At 35.7% G+C, this 11,651-nt stretch overlaps 1 pseudogene; it reads left to right on the plus strand.

The window, feature by feature from the left end:
• Window positions 1–43: 43 nt before the first annotated feature.
• On the plus strand, window positions 44–2,209 carry LOC116120931 (annotated as a pseudogene).
• The last annotated feature ends 9,442 nt before the right edge of the window (window positions 2,210–11,651 follow it).

The following is an 11,651-nucleotide window of genomic DNA, read 5'->3' on the forward strand; positions in this document are numbered from 1 at the left end:
GCCATACTCTATTGCAATTGAGAACGTCGTGGGTTTCGATACCATGGAAAGTACTAGATCATCATCACCTTGCCATGGAGAAGGAAATATTATAAGACCACATGATACAGAAGAACTACTGAGAAGTCGGTTTGATCTTATAGAAAAAGCTGCAGCTGCTAAGGTTCATATAGAAGAATTCGGTCTTGCTAATGAAATTGATAATTCATTCTTAGACTTCCTACCCATTGAAGATAACATTACGCTAGATGAAATAATTGCGGAGTATGAGAAGCTTCTCAACTCGGAGAACAACGTGCAATTTGATTCCTTGGCGGATACCTTTTCTGTTTGATTAAAGTAGCTGGCCATGCAGTAATTAATTCCTCGTTATCATAACTCAAAATTTAAATTAAGTATTTCTGTATGAATTAGAATTACCTCTAACGTCTTTAGTACATCTTGTAAGTTAATTACATATATAATGCAAGAACATATCATAGGCATGCGTATTTTCCTAGATAAACGAATTAACAAAAGTAAGGAGCAATTTCAGAGAAAAAGGCAGAGAGTGAAGGGTTATTGGGCAAGCATCGCCTCAAACCCTTTTTTTAAGTTTAGGTTAAAGAAGCAAATAATCTTACGTGCAGTGGGGAGTAAGGATTTTATCTCAAGTGAAAAAAATTTCAAATATTATCATCCATACAAAAATTAACTTTTCAATCCATTAAGTTTAGTTAATAAATCCTTGTATAGAAAATTAAATGAAAATATATTGATATGGTATTTTACCTTTAAGGAGATAGGGGGTATACTTCAGTTTAAATTATGGTTTTATGTAAAGTTTTGTTGACGCCACATGATGGTTTAGTGGTCTTTTACCTTCATGGTGTTGGTTTACTATATGTTGAGACCTAATCTACAAGCTTAAGTTTTTTGGTGGGATGATAACTTGACATGGCATAAGAACCAAAGTTCTCAAGTTAAAATCCCCACATACAATCTTAACATAAATGATATTTTCTAATTTCCTATGAAAAAAAAAAAAAAATAGATAACATATTCTTTCAGTTCACTATAAATAATTTGTCTCATGTAAAGTCAACAATTAACTTTTGATTCGAATATCGAAAATTTTAAAATTTTAATAAAAAATCATTTCAGAATAATGCTGGATCATGACGTCCTAGACTTTTACTGATCTTTTTAAATTGTGGGAAGCTGTTGAATTTAATTTATAGTTCCATCATCATCTTCTTATAAGCTTCTCTATAAGACTTCCATTTGTGTAGGGAGTAAGTAAGGAAGATAAAGTAAGGGAAGAACCCCATGCTGTTCTAAGGTTGGTTTGCGCACAGGTCCATGGAGTCCTAAAGAAGATAGTGTGTTAATTTATTATATTCGGATTCATGGTGAAGGCCATTGGAGGAATTTGCCTAAAAGAGCCGGTAATACTCAACTCATCTGTACATTTTTATTTCCAAGTTTAGTATGTGACTAAAATTTGCTTGTTTATTTCATAATTGTTTAAACATTTGTATTTCCAAGTTTAGTATATGACTAAAATTTGCTTGTTTATTTCATAATTGTTTAAACATTTGTATTTCCAAGTTTAGTATATAACTAAAATTTGCTTGTTTATTTCATAATTGTTTAATGTTTTAGGGCTACTTCGATGTGGGAAGAGTTGCACGCTGAGATGGGTGAATTATCTGCCACCGGATATCAAATGAGGGAATATTTCATCTGATGAGGAGGACTTTATCATCAGGCTTCATTCTCTTCTTGGCAATCGTTGGTCTCTCATTGCTAAAAGACACTAGGTCGAATTGACAATGAGATTAAAAACTACTGGAATTCTTATCTTAGAAGGAAATTGGAAACAAGTAGAGAAAAAACTGAACACCCAACACCAGCAAGAGTAGTAAAGAAGAGAAACCAGTTCAACAATGGAAAGAAACCTAAGAAGAATGATCAAAACACTTCAAATGCAGAGACTTCAAAGATCATAGTATATCTGCCCAAGGCCGTCAAGGTTTCTCCATACTTGATGGCAATTAGGAGCATCAAGGCTAGTGGATCATCATCATCATTATGCGGCCATGGAGATGAAAACATTACAGGACCAAATAATACAGAAGTACCATCAAATAGCTTTGAAAATGGAAGGAACAATTACAGTAGAAAGGGGATAGCCGCAACGGCTAGTAACGAAGAATATAGTTGTTGATGCTTGATTTCGATATTAACGACTCATATGTGCAAAATGCTAAGCAGACTTAGAAGTTACACGTGATATGGAAATATGTAGCAAGAGACTAAATAAGAGATGGTTTTTAAAGTGGTTCAGATGCTCAAAAACGATTCGTACGTCCACTATAATTGTCTAAATAGGTGGTACAGTTAGGTCGCATGTAGTGAGATGAGTTACAATCTAGAGAGAATATATATATATATATATATATATATATATATTATATATTATAATATATATATATATATATATATATATATATATATTATATATAATATATATATATATATAATATATAGGAGAGAGAGAGAGAGAGAGAGAGAGAGTATGCTGTTTAAGACTAAAGATAAGCTAATCCCATAAATAAGAGAGGAGCCCTCTATTTATAGTGGGAGGATTCAAGGTAATAATCATGAGCATGCAGTCCGACATATGGGGTACAATTCGTAAGGCTCGGACAGGTGGACGATTCCTAGCCACTCGCAAGCCAAGCATTCACCTGCCACACTGACGAGAATCATACCTCTTCCGTTATTATGCAACGTGACAATGTCTAGACCAAACAACTCCTCCTTGAATTCTGTTTGGCTCTTGCTGACGAGAGTCCACGTCAACCTTGACTTTTTAGGTATAACAAAAGCCCCCCAGTTTTTAAGGTTTAAGGATTGAACCTTGATAACTTCATGATTATGCCATGACTTGACTTGTCCCGAATGACGTTTGGTCAAGCTAGTCAAGCTGCAAGGAGGTCTAGCATATACCTCTAAGAATAGCACAAGTGACCTGAGGTGGCCTTCTCCCACAGGTTCAACAACTTGGGTCAGAACTTGCTCAGTGCCATACCGACATGCTTTGAATCTCATTTGCAGCTTGCTACCTGAGAAACTTAGTACATTTTTACCGAAAGAAAGGAATCACATCATCTTGAAACCGATACATGGCGAAGAGTGTTTTACTTGAACGACCTCTTCAGATGTTATCCATTACACTTGATAGCTAGTTTGGTTAATAAAATAATCATTATTTTGATAGACATGTCTATTGTGCAATAAGTGCCAGACATGCACATTAAATGCAAGTCAAACGACATTCTGTTTCAGAGCATTAAATGCGGATGAGGGCGCATTTAATGTGGAGGAGATAATCGAGCCGTCGCTTGGTTGTTCCAATGGAGGGAAACGTCGATTGGCATTCACAAAGCATGGGGGTTACTTTTTCTCATGGATTAACAACATGTGGTCGCAATCAATGTCGAGAAACATATCCTGCCCAAGCGTCGCTCGCCTAGGGAAACCAATCGTCATTTTTCTCCCTATAAAATCTCGAGCTCGCTTCAAGTTTTGTCACAGAACTCATATTTTCAAAGAAAAACAAAACTCTCACAAAATCAATCTGCCCTTTTTCCAGTTGATGCGCACTCCCCGTTACGATAAGAAGTTCATTCCCAGCAGCCAAGAGGTAAGGAGGATTTCTCCTTTGTTTTCTTTTATTATTTTGTTAATAGCTTGACTTGACGATAATGGTGGATATGAAGTATCTGGCATGGTGTGTATTTCCGGACAATGGTGAGAAGAGAGCTTTTGTCCTTATAAAGAGCGAGAACTTAGGGCACTAATCCTTGGGGATTCATCCCCAAAGGTTTTTAGGGTTTTTCTATGGGTTAAGGAAGGAACATTAGGGTTTCTTTTACTCTTCCATGTCATCGTACGGAACACTATATGGAGACTGAGTTATCTCTGTGTGTCGCCCCTTTTTCAGACTTTAGAAGTAATGGATGCCTCAACGACCAGAGCAGCTGAAGGGACGAGCTTGCAGGCGCCAGGCACCCCAGCGGGTCTCGCACTGGAGACCTTTTCAGTAGCCACTTGGGATGAGATACAGAAGGCAGTAGACTAGTATGCACTTAGCGTGGATGTCTACCAGCATAGGACATTTGCAACTCGGAATCCCTTAGAGGGAATGGCCGCTATCTCGGAGGTGATCCTTAAATGTGAGGCATTGATACCTGTAAACCCCGCGTTATTATTCCGATGGCCTAAGGTATGAAATTTACCTTTTCAAGTAATTTTCTTTTTTTGAATGGAAGGTAGTATTAGTATACCCTCTTTTTGTTCTCTAATTTGTGCTGACATTTAAGAGTTAACGCTGGTGTGACTTTGATTTACATGTTGATGCAGGACCACCATCTTGACAGTAGGTTTATGGAGTCATTTGTTCGAAAAAAAAAAAAAAAACCAAAAATATTTTGTCTGTTAACATCACGATCATCGGAAGAAAATGGTTAACGAGGGTGAAAGTAAGGCCACTTTCAGAGAGAACACCCATGGTGAATGGTTGTTGAGCATGAATTACTATTTACCTGCCTCCTCAAATAATTCAAACATTTTTATTGTCTATCTTTATCTATATTAAATAATAATTATTACTGATTTAGTATACAAATTTATTTATTCACTCTGTGTCATATCAGTTTGTAGAGAGATTTTGTATAAGGGATTAGTATATTTAATATTATTCAATCTTTATTAGACATGCCTAATTTTTCATATTCTGGTGATTTACACTAATTTTTTTTACAAATTCTTCTTATACTTTATTTACAAAAAAAAAAAAAAAAACCTGAGTTTAATTAAGTTTCATATCATAGCTAGGCATGTTTCCTAGCTAAAAAGTAAGGAGCAATTTCAGAGTCAGTGAGAAAGGCAGATGGAGGGTTGCTGAGGAAGCATATTACTACTTACCACATTCGGCAAATAATTAAAACCCTGTCTGAAGTTCAGTTCAATGAAGAAATAACCTACGAACATCAAGTAACAGTTCATAATCTAACTTACCGTATAAACTATTTCAGCATCATTCTCGCGAGACTTCATTGTGACCTTTAAATGTGGGAAACTGCTGTAGTCGTTAAGCTTCAATACAATTCTCTCAGCTTAGCTAGTAGCTGGAAAGAAAATGGGAAGGGCACCGTGTTGCTCTAAGGTTGGTTTGCGTACAGGTCCATGGAGTCCGAAAGAAGATAGTGTGCTAACTAATTTATACGGGCAAATGGTGAAGGCGTTGGAGAAATTTGCCCAAAAAGCCGGTAAGACTAAACTCACTGTTACATCAATTCGCTGATAGTAAGCAGATATAATTCCACAGCTTATTTGATAATTGTTTAATGAGGGCTACTTCGATGTGGAAGAGTTGCAGGCTGAGATGGTTGATTCTGCGACCGGTATCAAACGAGGGAACATTTCATCTATGAGGAGGACCTTATCATCAGGCTTCATTCTCTTCTTGGCAATCGTTGGTCTCTCATTGCTAAAAGACTACCTGGTCGAACTGACAATGAGATTAAAAACTACTGGAATTCCCATATTAGCAGGAAAGTGAAAACAGGTAGTAGAGTAACTCAACCAAAAGCATCAAGAGTGGGAAAGAAGAAGAGCCAGTTCACCAATGTAAAGAAACTTGAGAAGAAGAGTACGGACAGTTCAAAAGCAGAGACTACAAACACCAAAATATATCTCCCCAAGGCCGTTAAGTTCCCCATTCTCAGTGACGTCAGAACATCGGTTTGATAACAAGGCTAGTGGCTATCATCATCGGGCCATGAAGAAGAAGGAATAACATTGTAACACAAATAATACGGAAGAAGTGCCATGGAATATTCATTCCCCATTGTGGCCTGATCTTTTTCAGGAAGAAGCTGTGAATTACGAAGGATGTAGTCTTGATAATGCATGTATAGTTCATTCCTACTCCGTACCAATTGAAGAACGCTAGATAAAGTTGTTGAGGAGTATCACAGCTTCTGAACGTCGATGACAGCGTCCAATTTGATTCTTTTTTTTTGTGTGATTGTTTCCTAGATTTAGAGCATTACATAATAAGTATCATTTGCAAGTTTATATACCTTCCCCGTTTGTAATATTATGGTAAGTAGATGTTAGAGTGTCATAGAGCCAACCAATTATTGTAAATTGACTATTTATAATATGTTCATGATATAAAAAAAACATTTTATTCTATATCGTGTAAATCATATTCTACGTATTGTATATGTTCTTAGGATGTAAACCATGACGAGGGTATCAAATATTTCAAATCTTAATAGTGAGAATCCTATGAGCACTATGGTGGCCATTCTAGAATGTCCGTACCTCAATATTATTCTAACCAAGGACACATATAATACGTAGAATATCATAGCTTGAATGACCCTGTCGAAGGCAGTGATTGATCTCACTTGTCAGGTAAAGTTGTTTGCCGACAACCGATGCAATACATGGGTGCTTGTTGTAGCAAGTTCAATAACTGACCCATCAAGGATTCCATATAGATGTTAACCCCAATTCTATGGAAAAATCCCCAATGAATAGTGGTGCATGTGATCTTTAACTTGAGATCACCAGAGCACCTTGTACACTGATTGGTATAGTTTGACACTAGCCCAACGTAGTTCTATTCAAAGCTATCAATACGGTAGTGATTGGTTCATCGAGGAGTATATCAAGACTATGATGGATTGACAAAGGATTCAGCAGAAAGTTATCTTACTGCACAATTTAGTAAATGGTAATGACATAATCCATGCCACAGTGGGATTGAGTCGTAGCTCAATCCAATTTATTATTCTGGTCATTGGTCCAGTAACTGAATACAAACACATTGAGAGTAATGAGGTTGACACTATCTCTGTACTTTAGTCTCAATGAGATAAATATGACGAAAATTTGATTGCACGTAAACCATATCGTTGACAATAGTTTGCTTCGCTGAATCCGATCTATTAGATGACCATGATGCCTTGCTAGGGCTATCTTGATCTGTGTGTAGTGAGATGATTAATTGGTATTAATCTGATACTGCTCACTGCCGGTATGATAAGGGTCTACGGGTGGCCACAGTGGGATTAGTCTTTGCCCAATCCAATTTATTATTCCGGTCATTGGTCCAGTAACTGAATACAAACCCGTCGAGTAACTAGGTTAACACTATTTTCGTACCTCAGTCTTGATGATATACAATGATGAAAGATTTGATTGCACGTTAATCATTCGTTGCAGGTAGTTGCTTCGCTGAATCCGAATTTATTAGGTGGCCATGATGCTGCTAGGAGCCCATTTTGGCCTGTGTGTAGTGAGACGATTAATTGATGTTAACACGATACTGCTCACTGCCAGTATGATGAGGAGTAACAGGTGCCACAATGGGATTGAGTCGTTGCCTAATCCAATTTATATTCCGGTCATTGTTCAGTAACTGAATATAAACACATCGAGAGTAACCGAGGTTAACACTATTTTTGTACCTCAGTCTCAATGTATAATAGATGATGAAAGAATTTGATTGCACGTAAACATATTATTGACAGGTAGCTTTTTCACTGAATCCGAATCTATTGGGTGGCCATGATGTCTTGTTAGGACTAATCTCGATCTGTGTGTTAGTGAGACGATTAATTGATTTTAATCGTGATATTGCTCATTGTCGGTATGATGAGGAGTGTACGGTCACACACATAAAGATAATTTAAGAATCTTTTATGTAAGGGGTATTTTTGTCTTTTAGGATGAAATGGTATTTGGTAATCTCCAGTGCAATTAAATTTGCTGAGGTTATTGCCTATATTTAATTATATAAAATCAAATATGTGAGATTATATTTAAATATATGTACGCATATATTTAATGAATTATTATTGTTAATTAAATGTTAATATATTTCATAAATATATTAATTGACTTTAATTATAATATAAGTAATTTAAAATAAAAATACCACAAGGGAGGTGTTTGGATACAAGGTTGGAGTCATACCTATTCCTCATTGGTAGAGTTTTGACATGCACTATATAAGTGCAGTGTGTTAGAGAATGAATGATTAATTCATTCAATCAAAGAAAAAAGACAAGAGAGACAACTCCTTTTCCCTGCTCCTCTCACGTTTGCCTTCCATTTTTTAATCAAAGATTTTTCTTTGATTTTGTTTTGATTCTTGAAGCCAAAGAGGATCTAGCAAATCCCTTGGTTCTTTGGATTGTCTTCGTGTAGATTACCATTCGTTCGATCCTATTCTTGGATCGGTGGTGAAGTAGATTCAGAGATATTTGAAAGATCCCTAAACGTGCATAGATCTCTACCTTATCTGATTAATGTTTATTTGTTTCTTTCAATTTAAATATGTAAGTATATACATATTAGACTATGATTTGGGTTAATCAGAGTAATCGATGGGAAAAATTTTCGTTTTCCATTGCGTTTGTCCTATCGATTTACTTACAGTAGAAGGGCCATTTACTTTTCATTGTGTAAGATTTGGCACTTTGCCATCTCGGTAAGCAGAATTCAGTAACATTTAACAAAATAAAAGGGGGGCGAACTTTATCTGCAATGTCAGAGTTTGAATCCACCGCAGTACCCTGTGACTAGAGGTACTTACCCGAGCTCCAATCATGATTAGTCTCATAGCTTCGATTATGGAGACCCGAAGCTATCAGAAAAAAAAAAAAAAAAAAAAAAAAGGCAGCTTTGAATTTTCCTTTCCTACTAAAAGCCCAGCTGCTCGAAACTTCTAGCAATTCCTCGTCTGAGAATCTTGCAAGTCAGTCCTAACGATTAATACTGCATCTTTTATTTCTTACTGGAGTTTGGCAATGGCATTTAAACGGTGAAATAATTGAACATGTTTCTTCATAATTTTGATGTGTTTCAGTTTCAAAAACCAAAATAAAGAAATGTTTTCACTTGTTGGTGTTGAACACATTGAAATATCGGAATTTTCCTACTAATCTCTATAATGCATGTATTAACGGGCAGACAAATATTCTAGTAGCAGACAGCCAAACAAATATTTTTTTTGCTTCATATATGAGTTGCATTGATCGCTAATAATTGGAATTTATTTCTGCAATATAGTGTAATTCTCTATTATAAATAACAATTAGTAGTGATATGACGGTCATAGGTGGAACATTTTCAAATCTGGGAGATAACCCATCCATGGGTAGCTCAACGGTAAGGGCGAACCAGGTCTAAGGGGACTGCAAATGGGTAAAACCCAAAGTCTCAAATTTGATTCTCTATTAGATGCAAATGTAGTACATTACTCATGATTTATTTAGAGATCATGCGGTGGTTGATGTATGATAGTTTCTCCTTAAAATTATTAGATACGAGTAACTGTCCGAACACATAGCTATTAACAATAATATATTAATATAATAAGTGTTGTCCTGACTCGTCCGTCCTTGGTTTCTTTCTCTTTGAGTATTGCTTATTTTTGTAAAAGAGGAAATGGGAAGAGCCCCTTGTTGCTCTAAACAGGGTCTGTATACAGGTCCATGGAGTGCTGAAGAAGATACTCTGCTAATTAATTATATTCGGTACATGGTGAAGGCGTTGGAGAAATTTGCCTGCAAGAGCTGGTACTACTTTAGATGCTAATTACTAGTACATCAATTCAATGAAGCATTTTATTCGTAACAGATTTAATTTGCTTGTCTAACTTTCTATATTTGGATTGTGTGCAGGAGTACTTAGATGTGGTAAGAGTTGCAGGTTTAGATGGGTTAACTATCTGCGACCAGACATAAGAGAGGAAACATCTCTTCTGATGAGGAAGACCTTATTATCGCTTCATTTTCTTCTTGGCAATCGTTCGGCTCTCATCGCAGAAAGATAACCTAGCCGAACTGACAATGAGATTTAAAACTACTGGAATTGCCGTCTTAGTGGGAAGTGAAACAAGTAGAGTGGTCAAGAAAATACCAAGCAGCCAGTCCACCGCTGAAAGAGAAAACTTGAGAAGAAGAACAAGGACGGTGCTGCAAACGAAGACCCTTTAAATACCAAATATATATCCCCAAGGCAGTTAGTTTCGCCATACTCTATTGCAATTGAGAACGTCGTGGTTTCGATACCATGGAAAGTACTAATCATCATCACCTTGCCATGGAGAAGGAAATATAAAACACATGATACAGAAGAACCACTGAGAAGTCGGTCTGATCTTATAGAAAAGCTGCAGCTGCTAAGTTCATATAGAAGAATTCGGTCTTGCTAGAAATTGATAATTCATTCTTAGACTTCCTACCCATTGAAGATAACATTACCTAGATGAAATAATTGCGGAGTATGAGAAGCTTCTCAACTCGGAGAACAACGTGCAATTTGATTCTTGCGGATACCTTTCTGTTTGATTAAAGTAGCTGGCCATGCAGTATAATTCCTCGTTATCATAACTCAAAATTTAAATTGTATTTCTGTATGAATTAGAATTACCTCTAACGTCTTTAGTACATCGTAAGTTATTACATATATAATGCAAGAACATATCATAGGCATGCGTATTTTCCTAGATAAACAATTAACAAAATAAGGAGCAATTCAGAGAAAAGCAGAGAGTGAAGGGTTATTGGGCAAGCATCGCCTCAAACCCTTTTTTTAAGTTTGGTTAAAGAGCAATAATCTTACGTGCAGTGGGAGTAAGGATTTTACTCAAGTGAAAAAAATTTCAAATATTATCATCCATACAAAAATTAACTTTTCAATCCTAATTTTAGTTTAAATCCTTGTATAGAAAATTAAATGAAAATAATGTATGGTATTTTACCTTTAAGGAATAGGGGGTATACTTCAGTTTAAATTAGGGTTTTATGTAAAGTTTTGTTGACGCCACATGATGGTTTTGGTCTTTTACCTTCATGTGTTTTGGTTTACTATATGTTGGACCTAATCTACAAGCTTAAGTTTTTTGGTGGGATGATAACTTGACATGGCATAAGAACCAAAGTTCTCAAGTTAAAATCCCACATACAATCTTAACATAAATGATATTTCTAATTTCCTATGAAAAAAAAAAAAATAATAACATATTCTTTCAGTTCACTATAAATAATTTTGTCTCATGTAAAGCAACAATTAACTTTTGATTCGAATATCGAAAATTTTAAAATTTTAATAAAAATCATTTCAGAATAATGCTGGATCATGACGTCCTAGACTTTACTGATCTTTTAAATTGTGGGAAGCTGTTGAATTTAATTTATAGTTCCATCATCATCTTCTTATAAGCTTCTCTATAAGACTTCCTTGTGTAGGGAGTAAGTAAGGAAGATAAAGTAAGGGAAGAACCCCAGCTGTCTAAGGTTGGTTTGCGCACAGGTCCATGGAGTCCTAAAGAAGATAGTGTGTTAATTTATTATATTCGGATTCATGGTGAAGGCCATTGGAGGATTTGCCTAAAAGAGCCGGTAATACTCAACTCATCTGTACATTTTTATTTCCAAGTTTAGTATGTGACTAAATTTGCTTGTTTACATAATTGTTTAAACATTTGTATTTCCAAGTTTAGTATATGACTAAAATTTCTTGTTTATTTCAATTGTTTAAACATTTGTATTTCCAAGTTTAGTAATATACTAAAATTT

Source organism: Pistacia vera, unplaced genomic scaffold (assembly GCF_008641045.1).
Source record: "Pistacia vera cultivar Batoury unplaced genomic scaffold, PisVer_v2 Contig95, whole genome shotgun sequence".
Classification (NCBI taxonomy): Eukaryota; Viridiplantae; Streptophyta; class Magnoliopsida; order Sapindales; family Anacardiaceae; genus Pistacia; species Pistacia vera.